We start from the raw sequence: 12,602 nt of genomic DNA, 5'->3' as shown, positions 1-12,602 counted from the left end.
CTGTCAAAAGTTATACTGCTAACAGACGGGCGTATCGGACCACGGCCTTAATCCAGTCGACTTATCCTTTTCCAATCCTTTTCTCACTTTCACTCAGAGACTTGTCATACGCTTCGCTTGACTCATAGCTGCGTCCTTAACCATGAATAGTTTTTTAACTGTAATATTTTAACTGGTTCAGTGGTGGCAACATGGTTCCATTTTTATCGCTTGTCACTATACCCATCACTTTTGCACATCACTTACGTACTTGTTATAACGTGACAGGCATGGTGACAAATGATAAAGAGCCAACCATCTTAGCCCTACAGGCATGAGCGGTGGCGGGAAATCATAGGAGTACAATAAGTATAGAGATGAAATGGTAGAGCCGGCAGATACCGAACGAGATACTCATATGGAATTTTCAGTAGGAGTAGCAGAGAAAGCGCTATGATTGTTTGTCTTTGTCACAGTCTCCTTTTTTTTGTTCCCACCGTAGATTTGAGTACAGCTCGCACCCGTATATCACATCCACCACATCTAGTTGAAACTACCATCAATGGGCGAAATGAACGAACGGGATAGTCTTATGTATCTTTCTCCAGTAGGAGTAGCAGAGAAAGCGCTTGTCATAGTCTCACTTGTCCTTCCTGTCTACTTCTAAAAAGTCCTAAGTGATGTAGACGTTTTTTGTTGCCCACCGTTTTTTATAGGCGGCAACAAATTACCCGACCAAATTACGTAGATTGTTTTTGGTATGTTGTCATGAACATTAAAACGTGTTTTTAATTTTGTCGCATTTCGTATGTTCTGTCCCTCACGGGCGCACGCGGTATAGCGCATCTATACGATTCTACCATCTATGGTCCTTAAGGTCGTACGGCCAATTTTCTACTAACGAAGTTGTTTGACAGACTATAGATAGTGTTGCTTCATAGTTGCTTCGTTCGCTAAAAAACAAACTTATTGTTATAATTTTTGTTTAGTAATAACAGACGGTAATGGCCCAGTAAAGTTTTAGTCGACATCTAGCGTCAAGTAACGAATTTATCAACACTGCTAAATTCGTTACTTGACGCTCAACAATTTTCAGCTACCATTATAACCTGAACTCTATTTTCAACTCCTTCTGCCTGTAATATTAGTTGTAAATTGTTTTATCAATACATTTTTCGTTAGTCACGATACTAGCGACATCTGGTGTCAAGTAGCGTTACTGATAAATCCTCTACTTGACGCTAGATGTCGACTACGAAACAACCCGCGTGTTGGTAAGAAACCTGATGTATGGAGTTAGCACTCTATCCTTACTTAAAGCCCGATCAGAAATATATGATCATTGTCAAGATGGCGCTGTTATTCTAATGTATAGCGTGACAGTTCCGTTTAGTACGAAAAATTTAGTGCCAATGAAATTCCGCAATATGGCGCGTGATCATATATTATTGTTCAGGGTTTATTTCTTTATGATATTATATAATTTATTGGATAAAGCTTGGTAAAAATACATCTTAGTTATCCCTTTGGTGTAGGTGTAAAATGGTAGGTCATCTGCCATAATATGTTGTTAAAACCCACACAAAATACTTTAATTACATTCTTCGCTGTCATTTCCATAACATACGCGGTTATCTATCTGTCGGCGGCCGATCGTAAAATCCGGCAGATCATGAAATTCTTAGGCATATCGTGAAACATGAAAATCATTGTCTCGTTCCCTGAGTCCACGGCGGGACTCCTATTCCTGGACAGGGTGCTTAGCCAACGTACTAATCGTTAACGCTCCGTAGCGTACCTAGCGTAGTCATCTATACCTACTCTATCACTCTTCCACATTAGTTAACGATTGGCACGTTGGCTATGCACCCAGTTTGCCCTTCGGACATCTGAACTGAAGCAACTTAACGAACGAATCTATTCTATCTATTGGACTTCCGACAAAAAATCACACAGGAACTTTACTATCGGCCTGATTTTACGATCGACCGCTGACATATCGATTACCTATGGCCCCTGAGTGCTGCTGAGTGTTTACAGCGAAAATCGATATTTTGTTATCTGCCAATTAGCTTAAGAAACATAATAAAATCAGGAGTAATAATTCGTGTAGTTTTGTAAATTGGTATAGTTATACCTTGTGATCTCCAAGGGCCCATTTCTCGACCGGTATTAGTCTAATATTATTAGTGTGTTGTCATGGTAACACATACGATTGAACAGTTCGTGGATAAGTCTAATACCGTTCGAGAAATAGGCCCTAGGAGGCCTACCGCGAAAATCGAAAATTGCGGGGATCTTTCTCTTTTACTCTCACTAAGACGTAATTAGAGTGACAGAGAAAAATGCCCGCAATTGACGAACTTCGATTTTCGCGGTTATAGCCCGAATAGGGTTGTTTCCATCTACAAATCTTAGGGCAGAATTGTATCCCAATAAATTCTTTTGGATTATAAGAACATGTTAAACTACTTTTAGGGGACCTGTAATGACCATATTTTTGTAAATATTGAATTTAAAATATCTTTTGGCACACGTTACGTGACCAAACTCGAAACGTCATTGAAGATTCCGATGACGTCACAACTCTAGGATTGACACTGTTGACAGTTAGGCGATAAATAACAAATGAAAAATGTCAGTTGACAGCTCGTATCTTCTACGTGTGCATGTAGTTATGTGTCAAACCGTAAACTGTGACGTCACACAATTTTCAAAGAGCGTTTTGGGCGCGAAAGCATCTGTTAAAATATATTTTGTTAATTTAACATATTTACAGCCGTTTTTAGTATAAAAGTTGAATTTTAGGGCAACTTTTAGTTAATATAGAACGTAACACAAGCGTTTCAAAAAATTGGAAACAACCCTATTAGACTAATATTATTAGTCCACGAACTGTCAAGTCCTATGTGTTACCATGGCAACACTCTAATAATATTGGACTAATACCGTTCGAGAAATGGGCCCCTGATAAACATGTTAAGTCCTCAAGGGTGGGGGTTGTGCTGAGGGTGTAGGTTTTGAGCTATATAACGATGTCCCAATCGCGAACCAGAACGGATCGGATGCGAATTCGCCCGTCCGACGTCAAGACTAAACGCAATACAATCTGAGTAAATCACTGAGCCACTGATATTGTCCTTTTTACTTTGTAACGCGGACAAAATGGTCGTTAACAGCTAATGGCGACATATTGCTCACTATCACAGTAATTGCTCCGGTCCATCTTAGCGGCACCTGCGGTTTAATAGTTTAACTTTGTAGTTTCGCCTGTACTTTATATCTGTGCTTTAGATATCAACTCTCATTTAGTTCTATCTAAAGCATAGTGATTTTAATGTACTGTAAAAGAGATACGGTTTATCTGAGGCGGGGAATGTAAACGCTCCAGGTAGATTCTGATAATATTTATATATTTTTTCTTCAAACAACACAATACAATTATCGAGTAACCCAGACGCTTGCCTCTTTCAGAATGAAATCGCCTGCAGATCTTTATTCCTTCAGTAGGGCGATAGTTCTCAATTCAAATAATCGTTGCCAGTTATCTATCTTGAGACTGTGAAGGTTTCCAACCTTCACAGTACCTATATTAATTGCTGCTTATTCCATTTTTTATCTACAATAAAATAAACAAATAACACACAAAGCCATTAATTACTTGTTATCATTATCTTAGCTCAGTATTAAAATATTTGAAGAAAATACTTTTCTTCATCTCTTCTCCACTCCGCTGGATTGGATTTGGTTGTACGGTTGTACCAATCCTATTGCATGGTTGATTCCCGCACGTCACTCATCTCCGCCTCAGTGAAAGGCAGCCTTAGGCGCTTGGCACACTGTATCCGACATGCGAGCGAGATATCGCTATTAATACGCGCATAGCGTTGTTCGCTCAAACATCGGAGCGATGTGAAGTGCGAATCGGATCGGTGTGCTAAGCGTCTTACTTTCAATAGTAATTATAATATGTATATACCTAAGTAATACTATTATATCCCCTGCCCGGGACTACGTCCATGTATGGTTACCTATAATGGGACAAACATCTACCTACCCTTATGTTATGTAAGCTACAGATTATTTTTTCATGATGTATTAGTGTAGGTAACGAAAAAAAGAAAAAAAAAATAGAAATTGCTAAACTGCCCCCTTCTCCCTCCCACCATCTCCTACTTAGTGTTGGAGACTTGCGGGACATAACAATCTCATACGCGAGAGGGCAAGGGCTATAGTCCCCACGCTAGCCCAATGCGGATTGGGGACTTCACATACACTTTTGAGTTTCTTCTCAGAGATGATCGAGAGATGTATGCAGGTTTCCTCACGATGTTTTCTTTCACCAAAAAGCTAGTGGTAAATATCAAATTATATTTCGTACATAAGCTCCGAAAAACTCATTGGTACGAGCCAGGATTTGAACCCGCGGATTGAAAGTCGGATGCCATATCAACTCGGCCACCACCGCTTACCACCACTACAGGATGTTTGTAAAATTTCATCGAAATCCATACAGCTGTTTAGCTAAATAGAGGAATACACGTCCGATAATTCCCAATAAATGAATTTTTCATTGAATGTTTACAGCTGTTTTAAAAAAATAACTTAAGCACAAGAACTCAACGAGGCTGATCAGACCAGAATCGAGCTGGACCTTTTAATTAATAAATATACCAATAAGAAACGGAAAACCCAAATGGAACGACGTTATTGATTCAGTAATTACGAAAACCAGATTAGAAATTTTTTGGGAAGCCATTACAAAAATAATTTTTGTAGTAAACTTCATATGACGTAGGTCAACTTAATGATGTTGTGGGTAGACTTGTCTTTTGATAGCCAGTTTTGTTATTTCGACCGATGGTGAAACAACTAGTGTAAATAAAAATAATTAAAAATGTTTATTATGTTCGAACGGGAGTCAGTGATGATATGTTTTATCTTAGGTAAGTACGTAGGTAAATTATGTGGTTTTATGATTAAAGCAAACGTACGTTACGTACGTTGTACTCGTACTTAAGTTTTGATTAGAACATGGGAAAAAATATTGTTTTTTTTTAACAGTTAGTGTTTAGATGTTTAGAATTAAATGTTATCAACTAGAAAGTGAAAGTCTTTATTCTTAAATTTAGGCATATTACAATGCTGGTATCAAATATAAACAATAATAATAACGCCGCAGATATTCATATAGGTATCGTATATGCCTCGTTTGCTCCGAAATTTGCTCTAAAATTCAATTTAAATTTTAAAATGATTATATTGTGGTATATGTCGATTTAAAGTAGATCTTCTATTTCAACTTTTCAACTTCAACATTTATTCAGCAAATAGGCCACAAGAGCACTTTTACACGTCAACATGGAATGTAAAGCAAAAACAAGCACATCAACAGTTATAAAATACAATTAATTAAAAATATTAATGCAAACTAAAAATCTATCATCATGTAACACTTAAAAATGAGGTTCTGATTGTGATATAATTACATTTATAAAAACTGTCGGAACAAAAATTACCCAGCGGAGAGCAAAGTAGACACATATTATGGTAATATATTACATCTATCCTTTCTTCCTTTTAACTGTATCAGTGTTTTTTTTTTTTAATAAAAATATTTGCTGACAATAACAATATACATAATGGATATATACAGATGATTACTATAACTAGCTTATATCTAAAATGTTATATTAATGTTACTGTATCAGTTAATTTGTATTGTATTATTTCCAAAGCCTCGGTTCTCGCACATCCAAAGGATGTTGCTATTACATCAACAACAACACAGAAGCCGGAGCTAAAGACAAGATTCTTCGGCATGGAAAATATTTTGGGCCAGTTATTCCACGGGCCAGGATATCTCAATCAGGTATTTAAATTGTCCTTCCCGTACGGGGTTTAGCTGCTATGATGATTGAATCGAACGCCAAACGAAAAGTACCGAGATGACAGATGCTACAATAAGTCACGTAACTATTTCCATACAATAATTGCAATTAGATTTGCCTTTTCTATCAATGATTGTCATTTTGGCTAAGCCCCCAGTGGTGGCACTTTGAATAAAACATGCAAGCCGGTACTTTGTATTTAAGACCTGTTAGTGATCGAGATATATGACGCGGTGAACATATTCATCGGGAAAGCCGGATTTGTTCACTTCAAAACTTGTATAGTGTGAGGTTCCTGGTTGACTTAAAACCGGCAAGACGTTGGGAATCAAGATTGTAATAATTAAGGAAAATGGACAAGTAGCTACCTACTTCTAACGCATGAATTCTCCAGTGAACTAAGATGCGTAATTTTCCATGCCAAATATATTGTCTGATACTTCAACATTTCATTTATTTATATGGCCAATTACATTTAAGGAAACTAAATGACCTAGTTAATTTATTAGTTAGTCAAAATATTTAAATGCTTTTAAATATATACTTATAGCGTTATTATTATAACACTGGAATCAGCTTTAACTCAACCAAACTATTGAAAACTATGACATACTTATCAATGTCATGTCGAACATTGTTAGCCCGGAATACCGGTGTCTTCAACATAAGCTCAGAAATGCACACTTCAATGGAATACAAAAATTACACATCATATACCTAATACCTATTATAATATTAAATCTCAACTTAAATCTAGGTTAAAAAAGGTAACAAACTTACTAGTTAGCTGTTATCTTTAAAACGTATGTTATTTTCAGCAAAATCCTCAAGCACAATTCAACAATTGGCAACAAATGCAAACACCAAATCAAGCGCAATCAAATTTAGACCAACAATTTCAATCGACACCACTCTATCCTCAAGGTGGCTTCTCACAAAACAATTTTGGGGCTGGCCAAAACCAATACCCATCACCTGTACAATTTCCAGATCAACAGATGAACCAACAGTTAAATCAATACCCTTCCCAATCAAATCCACAAAACTTTAACGGAAACAATTTTGGACAGAATCAAAATTTTAACACCGGCACTTTAGACGACATTCCACTTCAAAACGGGATCAGCCAGTCCCGACCTGGCAATTGGAGTCCTGGAAACCAATTTCAAAATCCAAATCTGGGAAACCAACAGTTCCAGAATCAAAATGGAAACCAGATGTCAGTTCAAAATCAGAACCCACAAGACGTTGAAGACTATAATCCGGTGGCCATATTGGGAAAACCCGTTGCTATGACTACTTCTGTCCCAGATAGCATTGTTTTCCAAGATGGGTGGGTATAATTACAATTATTTGAGGTAAACTATTTACTTTGCTTGGGCGGACATCGACCTGAGCTTAGTTAGTTTCTAAGCGGACATATTTTGTAAGCTGGAATTAGTAACAGGCTATTTTTATTATAATATATCCATATAGATACCGACTTATACTTAAATATATAATGTATATATTTTCGATTTGTATACATATATAACAATTTAAAGCACTCAATTTATTTTATGACAACAGTTGTTTTTGACGTTGAATAATTTATATTCATAAGAGTACCTATTTGTTGTTAAAATTTATAAATTAAAGTTTATTTATTAAACGTAAATACTTGACCCTTTTATTGTTTCTCATTGCAAACAAAAAGGTGCTTCAAATAAATGTGGTAATTTTATTTGGCAGCGATTCATGAAGGTAAGTTATAATTTAATAAATAATAACTCACGTGGACACAGGCCAAATTAAGTTATTATAAGTTAAACCACAATTATAATTTGTTTCAGACGAGTGCGGTTGCTATAGAGGCTCTATGAGGCTACTAGATCAATAAATTGTACCTATGTCAATATGCATGCCACACATGCCATAAACGGCTTTATTACGTATTTATACTGAGTGCTTTTAGTATACTGCTATCTACGCGGTTGTCGACCCAGTGAATGCCTTTAAGTTTAATATCTCACATATTATATCGGGGCGCACGTATGCAATACATAGGTACCTATTTTATACAATTAATTTTTAAGCCATAGCCATAAGTATAAATTAGAGGATATCGTAGACAAAAATGAAATCAGGGGCCTTATTCGACATGCACAACTGTCAAATTTCGCGTCCACATCAAATCAACACTTGATTCTATCGCATGTTGATTGTATCAAGTGTTGATTCTATCAACTGTGGATATTATCATTTGGAACAATCAAAACTCATTCATAGAAAAAATAATCAAACTAAAATCAACTTTGTTTATTACTACTATACAGTTTGTAATGGCTCTGAACTCGAAGTGGATCGGTTTGATTTGATTGTCACCTGACTGTGGATTGCTAATGTCAAATTTTGACAAGTGTTGATTTTATTGCTAGAATTTTTTGTCCATGGGCTTGGGCACCATCTTGGATTTTTTGACGTACGACAGGGAATACCCTTCCTTTCATACAATATATGGCATAGAGTAAGGCATCTTTTTTTTAAAACATAACTTTACAAGAATCAGCGACATCTTGTATCCGATAGGATAAGTAATGCGCTATGAATAATGCGGCGGCGAGTAGTGAAACTATACCTGACAATGTCAATCAATTAAAAAGTGACCACACGGTTGATGGTCGATAAAGGCGATTATTAATTGAATTTTAACGACAATAAAGCACTATTGACATGCGATCTTTTTGTTGAACCCACACCTACACGTCGAATAATGCTCGCTCCACATATTCTCCTAGAAACGCTCAAAATTCTAAAAAAATTCAAGCAATTTACTCCGCACCCAGTTGCTTCTAAACCACGTTCACGATCCAAGTTGTAAGTATACCTTAACACATCTTTCAGGCATATGATTTAATGTCCGTTTTTTAAAAATTACGAGATGGTTCATGAATCCTTTATTATTTTTCCAAAAATTACGCTATTACATTATTTATAAAAAAGATATAATATAACTGTTAGTAACTCGGTCACTTGGTCTATCACCAACTATTTGAATGCTCTTTGTATGTATACGCAACCCCATTGTACAGTCGCCATCACCATTAAGACCTACTGTATGGTCTATATTACACGTTTGGCGGGTAGTGAAATTTGTTTAGGTATCCTCCTTGTGACTAGTTAGAACAGTTTGACGGGATGACGAATAGGAACAGATTTGCAGTTTGACCAATAGCTACAAAATTACGATGTGTCCTAATAGAACTAAATCTACTTGTGACGGGTTGAAACAAATAATACTGCTTTTGGCGGTGTGATCGGTTAGAACAAAATTTTGGTGTGATGAGTTGATGCCTAAATCGACCTAAGTACTTATTGTTTATATAAACCTACAAAAAGACGATTCCTATGTACAGGAGATTAAATACATATTATGTTATTCAACTACGAATTAAAAAATATATATTTCTGTTTACACATTTTTTTTAACGTTTTTCTTTAATAAAATAAAACATTAAAGTTTTCTGTGACTATATTTCATTTTCTTGAGTGTAGATTATTAGTTTCAGTTTCCAGTTGGTACCAGGAACTAGGTACACCTCTTCAAAAACTTTGCTGGTGGTTCGACATCTGTAAGTTTATATATAAAATATCATAAAAACACTTAAGATAAAAACTTATAAATAAATTCTGGTCGGTCGGTGGTGTGTCCAGAAGGCTGCTGCCCCTCTGGATAACAATGCTGATCCGCCGATTGAAATATAGGCCAGGCCTCTGGTCACCAGAAACCTTTAAAAGGCGTTTTGACATTTCCTCATAGACCCACGCTAGGACCCCAGGGTTTCAACTTCAACCCCAAGCGCCACAAATATGTAGCAAAGGTTTTAAATTCTAGACTATGAACATGAAATATTGTTCTCTAGTTAGGGAATTAGAAAAAAATAGTAATAGGAGACGGCCGTGGTCGTGGTAGGTAGGTACATCATGCGTGGGCCAGGCAAGCCCTGAAACTATGCACCAATTTTACTATAACTTTGTTCACCTATTGACTGTTTCCAAGATAATCGTTTTTAATATGTAGTCCGTATAATCGGGCAGTATAATTTGCCTCATATTTTTAACACAAAATAATTATCGGTACATATATATGTACCTATTTTGCAATATTTTCTTGTTTGCATCATTTAGTTACTTGTTTACTCCGATTGACGTGTTTATCATTTTCGTTACTATGACAGCGCAATACTTTAAATATTGTAACGTGAAGGTTGAGTCCGGTGCCAAAATAACTCACACTAATTTAAGACCCACCTTACAGTTTACATAGCGGCATTGTCCTACGATGCTTTAAATGAATACGGTAAACATTTAAATACTACTACTAGGCGTTTATTGCGCGTACTCAGTCGAAAAAGTTTGAAACCGATTTTGACGAAGAGTGCATGCGTATTGCATATTCGAGCGATAGAGAGGCAAATAAAGACAGGATATAGTTGCCTTTTCTCAATACAAATTTGAATACTCAAGCCGTAGCCATTTTGGTGGTTATACTGCTTTGTATATGTGCGTAAAAATGTGTATGTGTGGATTTTTAGGGATGTGGACGGGTCGATTTTGATCATATTATATATCGATAAGTGCTACACAGCGAAACTTCGATATCTTCACAAGAAATAAACATCACAGATGGATAATAAATATTTTATAATATAATAAGATAACTAATTTCTTGCAGAAAACATGTTTTAGTAGTTATTTATGTATCGTAATTAAAATATCCTGGTCCTTATTTTACTTTTTAGCTTCTCTATGTGCAATCGGTATGTCAGGCTTCTGTCCAGTGTAACACCGAGATACTTTGGAGAATAGTTATGTTGTAAGGCTGTCTTATGTGCCAGCTTATTGGACAGGTGGAAACAGCAAACTTCGGTCTTAGAAGGATTTGGGCACAGGCGCCAACGGGTGAAAAAGTCGGCGGCAGAGGTCATATAGATATAGCTACATGATAAAAGTCGGACGCCTGTTTTTCTGCCAATGCCTATTCATAAATCTGTTAAGACCTTTTTTCTTGATAACACCTAAAATAATAAGTTTATAATTAATCTCAATGTCTCCAGTTTGCTGTTTATTCAAACAGAAAAATCCAAATTTCTCAGTCATTATACGACCGCTGTCTTATATTATACGCCATTAAAAATTCAACATTAATAACAATTAATTAGGCATATCGTCCAATTTATAGTATGGCACAGGTATTAGTTCTTACAAAGTTGACCTTAATTTACAAATTTATAAGGAGTTGATGTAAAAGTGAATTGGAAGAAGTTGATAAGCAGACGCAACCAGCTAGTCGCCGAAGCTCCGCTTCCCTCGGATGAGCCAATTAAGCCTGCACCTAACAGGCTCTGGCTCATAAGGGGCTTTGAGCTTGCTGTTGCGTCAATTTTCATATTAACAAAAAAAGCTAGTCTAATAACACAATTAATGATTATTTTGCCGCATTCTTCACTATCTCTCCCTGTCTCAGTGCCATCTGACCTTCTAACCCAGAGGGGAAAATATACCTTATTGGGGCTACTTCTTCCTCGTGATATTTTATTTAACCGAAAAGTAATTGGTAAAAGTTAAATGATATTTTGCACACAAGTTACAAGATGTTCATTGTTAAGAGCCGGGGTTAGGACCCACGACCATTGGTTTTAAAATCAAACTTTATATATAATTTGTATTTTTATAATAAATCAGTTTTCTTTTTGACATTTATTAATTGTCAAGATTTTTTTAAATCCTGGACAATTGTCACATGTACGTTTTTATGATAGATCTACATCGACGCAACTGCATGTCATTGTCATGGTTCTTGCGGTTTATTTTTATAACGCCAAGATCGGAATTTGGCAGCTAACTCCATCTTGCGTCGAGTAGAATAATCAAAATCGTACAGAAAAAACTACTCTCTGCCTTAGGATCCCCTTTCAAATGTCATAAATCCAAACATGGCAGCCATACCCATCGACAAAAAAGTCTACCGTTGATCTAATTTCATTTGACAGTTAACTAATACGTATTCGACACGCTTATATTTGACAACTAGAATCCTGACTAGAGCTGGGACTGCGTACCAAAAGTACGTCTCTGTTACTCGTACCAAAAGTACGTCTAAAATACCACTTTTACGAGTATGACCCCCAATAGGCAGTTTACGTATTTGCCGGTCTTAGGCGTCTTACAAATAAGGATTATATATGCAAATATCGACTTATTATTTCGGTAGGGGTCGGAAATATTATGACGTTTTGAGTGAAGGCTATGAATCCATTGACATATTTTTATTATATATTATTACACTATTTTTAGATACAACAGACGCCCAGACGACCGTCTGTTAACAAAATTTTGTTTTGCTTAAAGTAACGGTAAGAATGGAGGTACGAGGTGATGAAAGTTTTATATTTGTTTTATTTCAGAAATCAAAGTTCGTACTTTTAAATACTCGACAAGCTAAAAGTAGTCTATTACAAAAAACCTGTTCCAAAAACTATTCCGGTACAACGCCCCGCCTCTAGTGTGGATATTGGTCACTGACAGGTGTTGATGATAGCAATTCGACAAGTCACAATATTTCCCACATCAAATGGAAATCAACACGAAACGTCACTTTTAGCATGTCGAATAAGGGCCCAGATCTGAATGTCTGGCTCCCTGACTGATTTGAATGTCAATTTATCAAAATCGGTTAGAGCTGCCTTGGCC

At 36.3% G+C, this 12,602-nt stretch overlaps 1 long non-coding RNA gene across 1 annotated transcript; it reads right to left on the bottom strand.

Moving 5' to 3' along the window:
* Positions 1-9,363: 9,363 nt before the first annotated feature.
* Positions 9,364-11,368, bottom strand: LOC133515366 (uncharacterized). The gene is made up of 2 exons (XR_009799014.1): positions 9,892-11,368; positions 9,364-9,479 (listed from the first exon to the last, which is right to left on the bottom strand). It is a non-coding gene; the product is annotated as an uncharacterized LOC133515366 (long non-coding RNA).
* Positions 11,369-12,602: the final 1,234 nt, after the last annotated feature.

This window comes from Cydia pomonella, chromosome 2 (assembly GCF_033807575.1).
Source record: "Cydia pomonella isolate Wapato2018A chromosome 2, ilCydPomo1, whole genome shotgun sequence".
NCBI classification, from domain to species: domain Eukaryota; kingdom Metazoa; phylum Arthropoda; class Insecta; order Lepidoptera; family Tortricidae; genus Cydia; species Cydia pomonella.
The sequence above is the reverse complement of the archived record's forward strand: the minus strand, read 5'-3'. Positions and strand labels throughout refer to the sequence as shown.